The following is a 9,431-nucleotide window of genomic DNA, read 5'->3' as shown; positions in this document are numbered from 1 at the left end:
GGCATGTGGGCCGTGGCACCCATGAGCTGGGTCGCAACGCGCCCCCTTGTGCCCAGAATTCCTGGGTTTTCCCCAACATCTTTCCCAGCCAAAACCACATAATTCAACTTTAATAAACACTTTAACCCAAAATCAAGCTTAGCTACGAACATAGGACTTTTAATCACATATTTTAAACACAAAATCTTATCAATCCTACTAAAACCTCTGTCCCAATTCAATAAAAATCTACACTCTTTCTAACACCCAAAATTAACTATCAAATTCACACTCATGCCAACCCAAACTCTTAACACAAACCCGCAGAATTAGAGAATTAGACCAGAGTTCTTACCTCCAATTGTAGCCTAGTTTCTCCAATAGTATGCTTGCACAAACTCATCTTAATTCCTCAGTCTAACCCAACCTAGTTCATCTTCAAATCCAAGCTTGTGTCCTTAGCTTTTCTCTCAAAATTCAGAAATCTCCTTAGGCTCCTTGAGAGAGGATAACGTGAGATGGAGAGATAGTAGGAGTTGGGAGTTCTCAAGTGGCTTCTAGCTTAGTCTAGAATCCTACATAGTATAACCATTAACCTCTAAAAAGACAATATTGCCTCTTTAAGCCTATTAATCCTCTAATTATCTCTAAGGGTAAAATGGTACTTCTGCTCCCAGTTCCTGCTAATTCCTCAAGTGTTCCTAATATTTACCAATTATTCTCATCATCCAATTCATTACCAAATACCTATCCCATATTTAATAAATTGAAAAATATTCTCTAAATTCCCAAAAATACCCCTAGGCTCCCCTCGAACCAAGTATTAAACCCCGCTGTGACTATTTCGCTAATCGTCTCACTAGGACCGTCTCGAGTCATATACTGCAAATATATATATATCCACATAATAATGTGGTCTCAACCATTTATCACATACAATTACATTTATGCCCTCAACGGGCCAAAGTTACTAATATGCAGTTATAAGTTATAAAGGGCCCACATGCATATCTAGTACTCGTAAACATGCATATCACATATTCATATAATCATATCAATCATGAATTTAACCAATTAAGCATACATAGACCAATTATGCCCTTCTGGCACGCCAATCGAGACCCTAAGCCCTATTAGCAATTTTGGGTCATTACAAGGGACCTACTACAGGGAGGTTGTGTAGGTTTTCTAGCTATTTTGGTGGATACCACAAGAGTTATGCCAGTGGGGACGGGAGACACCAGGTTGGTATGTAAGTTCTTGGATGTGTTTCCTAAAGATTTACTAGGACTGTCGCCGCATCAGAAGATTCAGTTCGTCATTGAGTTAGTGTCGGGCACGGAGCCAATGTCGAGGGCACCATATTGAATGGCTCCGACAGAGTTAAAGGAGTTAAAGATACAGTTGTAGGAGCTTCTAGACCTAGGGTTCGTCAAACCTAGCTTCTCGCCATGGGGTACTCCAGTTTTGTTTGTGAAGAAGAAGGATGGGACTCTAAGAATGTGTATAGATTACAGGGAATTGAATAAGTTGACCATCAAGAACAAATACCCCTTACCAAGGATCGATGGCATGTTCAACTAGCTGCAGGGAAAGACATTATTGTCAAAGATTGATCTTCGATCTAGTTATCACCAGCTGAGGATCAAGGATGAGGATATTCTAAAGACGGGCTTTCGAATGAGGTATGGGCATTATGAGTTCTTGGTCATGTTGTTTGGTCTGTCCAAGGCCCTAGCAGCATTCATGGATCTGATGAACAGGGTTTTTAAGGACTTCTTGGATTAGTTTGTGATTGTCTTCATCGACGACATCTTGGTTTACTCCAGTTTAGAGGCAGAGCATGAACAGCACCTCCGACAGGTATTACAAAGATTGAGAGACCCTCTATTGTATGCCAAGTTTAAGATGTGTGAGTTCTAGCTACCAGAAGTGACATTCCTTGGACATATTGTTGGTGGAAATGGGATTAAGGTGGATCTAGCCAAGGTTAAGGCAGTTAAAGATTGGTCGAGGCCAAGGAATGCCTCGGAGGTTAGGAGCTTTCTTGGATTAGCGGGATATTACAGACGATTTGTGGAAGGGTTTTTGAAGATTGCTACACCGATGACAGAATTAACACGGAAGAATCTGAAGTTCACCTGGTCAGACAAGTGTGCGAATAGCTTCTAGGAACTAAAACAATGACTGATTACTGCTCCTATGTTAAGTCTTCCTTCAGAGGGAGGGAAGTTTGTAGTGTACTATGACGCATCGAGATTGGAATTGGGATGCGTGTTAATGCAGAATGAGAAGGTTATTGCTTATGCATCATGGCAACTGAAGGAGTATGAGCAGTGATACCCTACCCATGATTTGGAGTTGGCAGCGATGGTATTCGCACTAAAATTTTGGCAACACTACTTGTATGGAGAAAAGTGCGAGATATACACCAATCATAAGAGCTTGAAATATTTTACACCCACAAGGACTTGAACATGAGACAGAGACGTTGGCTGGAGCTGGTGAACGACTATGATTGTGATATCCTTTACCATCCAGGGAAAGCCAATGTAGTGGCATATGCATTGAGCCAGAGGGACCCGAGACAGTTATTTAGCTCTAAACATATATCAAAGGAGTTGGCGGAGGAGATGACTAGAGCGAGGATAAAGCTGGTTGTGGGCCTATTGGCCAATATTACCTTACAGTCGACTCTCATAGAGAGGATAAGAGAGGGACAGATGAATGATGCATAGTTGCAGGATGTTAGAGGGAATGTCCGAGCTAGAGAGGCTAAGGATTATTCTATGTTAGAGACAGGTTTACTATGGTATAAGGGTTGGATTTTTGTTCCAATGGATGTGAGTATTAGACGAGAGATACTTGATGAATCCCATACTACACCATACTCACTCCATCCAGGCACCATGAATATGTATCATGATCTACGGACTTTATATTGGTGGCTTGGGATGAAGAAGGACGTAGTAGAGTACGTAGCCAAGTGTTTAACTTGTCAGCAGTTGAAGGCTGAGCATCAATGACCAGGGGGGTTTCTACAGCCTTTGGGTATTCCCGAGTGGAAGTGGGAAAACATTGTTATGAATTTTGTTGGAGGTTTACCCAGGACAGTGGGGTTACATGACTCGGTGTGGGTGATAGTAGACAGAAACACCAAGTTAGCTCACTTTTTACCTGTGAGGACGACCTATACTGTGGATCAGTATGCAGAGTTGTACACGAGAGATATTGTACATCTCCATATTTACCTCCAAGTTTTGGGGTGGTTGCAGAAGGCTACGGGAACTCAGTTAAAGTTTAGTACAACCTTTCATCCTCTGACAGATGGATATTCTGAGAGGACAATTCAGGTATTGGAAGACATGCTTAGGCGTGTGTATTGGAATTTTAGGGGTCTTGGAGTAAGTACCTCCCGTTGATTGAGTTTTCATATAACAATAGTTATCAATCAACAATTGGAGTAGCTCCATATGAGTTGTTGTATGGAAGAATATGTAGATCGCCCATTCATTGGGATGAGATGGGTGAGAGGAAGTATTTGGGACCAAAGATGGTTCAAAAGACTAACAAAACTATTGAGAAGATCCGAGCTTGAATGCTTGTTTTGCAAAGCAGATAGAAGAGCTATGCTAATCCTAAACATAGGGACGTGGAGTTCACAGTAGGGTACCGCGTGTTTCTGCGAGTGTCACCACTTCGAGGGGTGAGGAGGTTTGGGAAAAAGGGCAAGCTGAGCCCTAGATTAATAGGACCATTTGAGATCTTGGAGAGGATCGAGCAGGTGGCCTATAGATTGGCACTGCCACCATCATTATCAGGGGTTCACGATGTATTCCACATCTCTATGCTTCAGAAGTACATCTCACATATGTCTCACGTGTTGAGGTATGTGGATTTGGAGTTACAGACAGATTTGTTGTATGGGGAGCGATCGATTCATGTCCTAGACAGGAAAGATAAAGTTCTGAGGAACAAGATGATTCCTCTAGTCAAGTATTATGGAGGAATAGCAAGGTCGAGGAAGCAACCTGGGAGCTTAAGTCAGCTATGCGGGATCAGTATCCTAAGTTATTCAGGTAAATTTCGAGGACAAAATTCTCAATAGGAGGGGATAGTTGTAATAACCCAAAATATCTAATAGGGTTTAGTGCCTCGATTAGCGTGTCGGGAGGGCGTAATTGGATATATGTGTGTGTTTAATTGGTTAAATGTGTGACTATGTGGCATGCATGACTTATATGATAATGTGAATATATTATACGCATGTTTATGAGTATTAAATATGCATGTTGGCCCTTTATTGTTCATAAGGGCATATTTGTAATTTTGGCCCGTTGAGGGCATAAATGTGATTTTATGTGATAAATGGTTGAGACCACATTATTATGTGGATATATATGCAGTATATGTCTCGAGACGGTCCTAGTGAGCAGATTAGCGAAATAGTCACAATGGGGTTTAATACCCGACTCGGGGAGAGCCTAGGGGTATTTTGGGAATTTAGAGAATATTTTTGGATTTATTGATTAATGAATAAGTATTTGGTAATTAATTGGACGTGCTAGGATTAATTGGTAAATGGTAAGGACACTTGAGGAATTAGCGAGAATCGAGAAATGACCGTTTCACCCTTATAAATCATTAGAGGGCTAATAAATTTAAGGGGAAAATGGTCTTTTCGAGTGAAGGATATACACTAAAAATGTGTTGGGAATGTATCAGAATACACTAGAAATCTCTCAAACTCTCCCTTTCCCTCTCACTCGCGTTCACTCTCTCTTTCTCCCTTATGTTGGAGCTTTGAATTTGCTGAAGGAAACTAAGCTTGTTATGAGCTGGAAACCTGGGGAATTCAGCAGGTGTGGGAATCTAGGCTTAAGGATTGTAGGATTGAAGCTGAGGATTTAGCTGCCACTGAGGTAAGGTTTCAGGCATTTAAGTTTGTTGAGTTTTAGTTGAGTTTGATCTTGTTAAGGGGGAATTATGAATTTGGGGATTTAGGGGAAAATGACTTAGTATTCAAGGTTTTATATGTTGAATCTGAAGTGTTAATTGGAAATGTCAAACTGGTTATGACTGGGGTGTATTTCAAAGTTGGATTTTGGAGCTAAGTGTTGGAGTGAGTTGCTGGGAATAGGGAATTATGGGTTCATGGGGGTGTGCGGCGACCCGGCTCATGGGCGTGCAGCCCGCATGCCCAGAATGTCGTAGGAGGGCTTGCTACCTTGAGGGCGCGCAGTGACCCTAGGGGGCAAGTTGCAGCCTGCCTAGACAACATTGGCCTATGATAGTTTTAAGCTCATGGAGGCTCGGGGGTTCGAACCTAAGCGCTCGGGACAAGTTCTACTACCCGGTTTAGTAGAATTTGAGGTCCCGGAGGCTAGTTTTTGCCTCCTAAATATTTATTTGAATTAGAAATTGATGGTGTTTGATAAACGAGTTTTAAGCTCGTTTATGGTCCTAGTTTTTAGGCTATTTTTTTATTAGTTAGGATTATTTTATTTCGGAATTATGCTTGTTTGTTCTTGTTTCAGGGTGATTAATGTTAAAGTGATACAATTGATGAAAAGGAGCGAAAGTGGAACAAAATAGGGACGGATTTGTGAATTTTCTTGGTTCTGTAAGTAGCGCTACAGAGCTACTAAGGGAGCGCCGTAGCGCGGAATAATTTTTGAAGAAGCTCGGCTCGGACTTTAGCGCTACAGCACTACAACATTAGCGCTACGGCGCTTGGACGCAGTTTTCAGGAATTTGGTTCTTGACTTTAGCGCTACAGCGCTACCATAAGAGCGCTACAGCGCTGGTGCCTAGATTTCCCCCATTTCGTTTCTGAGTTTAGCCCTACAGCGCTACAAGGGTAGCGCTACAGCGCTGGTTTCGCGATTTTTGACATATCTGATTACTTTTGATGGGCAATTGAGTCTTTTCCAGAGGGAATTTTTAGTAGGGATTCTTGGGAAACATATATGCAACTGAGACAGGGCTGAAGGGAACAACGACGGCTGGAGTAAGAATACCATCTTGGAGGATTGATTGCTGTGTTTTTCATCTTTTTCTTTAAATTTTTATGTTTGTAATTGAACTATCTTATGGCTAGAATGAATATCATGGGCTAAATTCTTGTTTAGGGCTTTTATGTGAATCTTTTGGAAACCCTTGTTATGGTTTAATGCAAAATTGATGTTCTTCTTCATCTCTTTCAATTCCTTACAATCTGTGTTATTTGTGCGATTATTGATTGATCACCTCTAATTGCTATTTCATGAATCAAATTGAAATCTGAAAAGTGAAATTTGATATGCTTTGATTGTTTGGATGCAAATTTAATTTAGAACGAAAGTATCTAGATTATTTGCCTATTTTTCTGAGTTGCGTGGTTAATGCCTTCTACATGATTCAGCTTACCATAGAAATATAGGAAGTTGTCATTTAGATTGAATTTCATAAATCTTGACCAGATTATGAATTGTTTTTGCAACTTATTCTTGAATAGGGAGAAGGGGATCTAAATTCCTGCATTAGGAAATAAAAGGGTGGAACATAGAGGATCATAATTGTCCTAATTTCATTTTCTCTGTTATTTTCTCTTTAAATTTTCATCGTGCTTCGTTAGTATTTTTTCTTTATTTGAAATCTCTGAAATCGTTCAATCAAATAGAATTAAAAAGATCGGTTGATTGGTAATTGATAAATCAGTCCTTGAGGACGATACTTGGTTTTTACCATTTTATTACGAATTGCGACTGTGTGCACTTGCATAGCAAAAATATCGCAACAAGTTTTTGGCGCCGTTGCCGGGGACTGAAAATAATTATCAATATCAGTCTAATTAATTTTTATTCTAATTTGATTTTAATTTCTCTTGTTTCTAATTTTTTTAGTTGCTTAATTTGTCTATCTTAGGTTAACTGTGTTATATGCGCAGCAGAAGAGGAAAAGACAAACTTGTTCCTTTGAATCCTGAGATTGAAAAGTCATGCAAGCAAAACAAAAAGAACAAGAGGGAGCCCAGAAATCTGTGAAGATGGCACAGAATGAAGGGGATGGCAGGAATGTTCTAATTCCTGGAGTTGTACAAGGGGGTCAGGCTCAGAACAATACTGAGAGGAGCCTAAGAGATTATGTGCTACCCACTTTGACGGGAGTACAAAATAGTATATGCCCACCAGCTGTAGAGGCCAACAACTTTGAAATCAAGCCCGCTATTCTACAAATGGTGCAGTCCTCTGTGCAATTCAATGGGTTGCCTTCTGAAGATCCTCACACCCATTTGTCCAATTTTCTGGAGTTGTGTGGAACCTTCAGATATAATGGGGTGAGTGATGATGCAATCAAGCTTAGGCTTTTCCCATTTTCTCTGAGGGACAGAGCTAAAAGTTGGCTGAACTCGCTGCAGCCAAACTTTATTGTCACCTGGCAAGATCTAGCTCGGAAATTTTTGTCTAAATTCTTTCCTCCGTCCAAGGCTGCTAAATTGAGGGGAGAGATCAATAACTTTTGCCAGAATGACGGAGAGTCATTGTATGAAGCTTGGGAACGGTTTAAGGAACTCCTGAGAAGATGTCCTCATCATGGCATTGAACAATGGATGCTAGTACAGAATTTCTACAATGGTTTATGTCCTACAACCAGAACCATTATTGATGCTGCAGCGGGTGGTACGTTTATGAGTAAAAGTGCAACTGGTGCTTATGAGCTGCTGGAGGACATGACCACAAACAATCATCAGTGGTCTGAGGAAAGATCATCAGGAGTCAGAAAGGTAGCTGGGGTGCATGAGCTGGATGCAATCACTGCTCTAACAACGCAAGTAGCCTCTCTGACAAAGCAGTTACAACAGAGCAGTGTATCTGCTAATGCAGTTCAGATGGAAATGAGGTGTGAAATGTGTGGTGGTGCTCATTCTGTCGATCAGTGTCCTATCAGTATGAATAATAACACTCCTACGGATCATGCTCAAGTTCAAGCAGTGGGAAACTTTCAAAGGCCACTCAATAATCCATTCTCCAATACTTACAATCCTGGGTGGCGAAATCATCCCAATTTTTCGTGGAAGAATAATCAAGGCCAACAACCTCAATTTCAGGGCCAATTTCAGAATAACATGCCTCAGCCACCTATGCATCAAGCTTCGTCATCACAATAGCCTAGGCCTCAACAATCAATGCCTCAACCTGAGAGGCCTAATGAACTGCAAGCTGCCTTGTTGACTCTCACTAATACTCAGACTCAATTTATGATTGAGACCAGATCCTCTATTCGAAATCTTGAGACATAAGTTGGGCAGTTGGCCAATATGCTCAATAATAGACCCCAGGGAAATTTGCCCAGTAATACTGAAGTCAACCCTAAGGAGCAAGTTCAGGCAATTACTCTGAGGAGTGGGAAGCAGATTGAGCAGCCTAGACCTCCACAGGCAGTGGTTCATAATAAAGAGATGGGTGAACACTCTGATTCAGAAAGGGTTACTGAAGACCACCAAAAGCTGAGAAAGGGTTACAGAGAAAGCTACCCCAAAAGCTGAGAGATCCGGGGAGCTTCACCATACCGTGCACCATTGGAAAATTTGAATGCAAACATGCTTTATGTGATCTGGGGGCGAGTATCAACCTGATGCCTTTGTCTGTGTTTAGAAGACTTGGTTTGGGAGAGGCAAAACCAACAACTGTCACTTTACAGCTCGCAGACCGATCATTGACACATCCACGAGGTATTATTGAGGATGTTCTTGTGAAGGTGGATAAGTTCATATTTCCAGCTGACTTTATCGTTCTGGACATGGAGGAGGACACAGATGTCCCAATTATTCTCAGTAGGCCATTTCTAGCCACAGGCCAAGCTCTTATTGATGTTCACAAAGGAGAGCTTAAGCTTAGAGTTCAAGGAGATGAGGTGGTCTTTAATGTCTTCAAGTCTATGAAGTATCCGGTGGCTAGTGACAGTTGCTTTAGTGTGGATGTGATAGAGAAGGCAGTCTCCAAGAGAAGGAAGAGCAGTGATGCCTTAGAGGCAGTATTATTGGGTGATGAGGTCGATGATGATGATGATGCTGAGATCAGAGATTGTGTAAACTGGATTAACTCTTTCTTTCCATATTGGAAGAAGTTTCAAGAACTAGCAGATGCGACTGATAAACTGCTAACATCCATTCAGCAGCCACCGCAGTTGGAATTAAAGGTCCTCCCAGATCACTTGCGATATGCTTATTTGGGAGAGAATGAAACTTTACCTGCCATTGTGTCAGCTGACCTGTCAAAGATAGAATTGGAGAAACTATTGAGGGTTCTAAGGGAGCATAAATTGGCCATTGGGTGGACCTTGGCAGATATTAGAGGAATAAGCCCATCGACAGTGATGCATAAAATCTTATTGGAGGAGAATAGCAAGCCATCCATAGAGGCCCAGAGAAGACTCAATCTAGCCATGAAGGAAGTAGTATTGTAGCAAAT

At 41.3% G+C, this 9,431-nt stretch overlaps 1 non-coding gene across 1 annotated transcript; it reads right to left on the bottom strand.

Moving 5' to 3' along the window:
• Positions 1-7,453: 7,453 nt before the first annotated feature.
• LOC133833525 (small nucleolar RNA R71) lies at positions 7,454-7,560 on the bottom strand. The gene has a single exon (XR_009892902.1). It is a non-coding gene; the product is annotated as a small nucleolar RNA R71 (small nucleolar RNA).
• Positions 7,561-9,431: the final 1,871 nt, after the last annotated feature.

Source organism: Humulus lupulus, chromosome 4, assembly GCF_963169125.1.
Source record: "Humulus lupulus chromosome 4, drHumLupu1.1, whole genome shotgun sequence".
NCBI lineage: Eukaryota > Viridiplantae > Streptophyta > Magnoliopsida > Rosales > Cannabaceae > Humulus > Humulus lupulus.
This window is presented reverse-complemented; position numbering and strand designations above follow the sequence as displayed.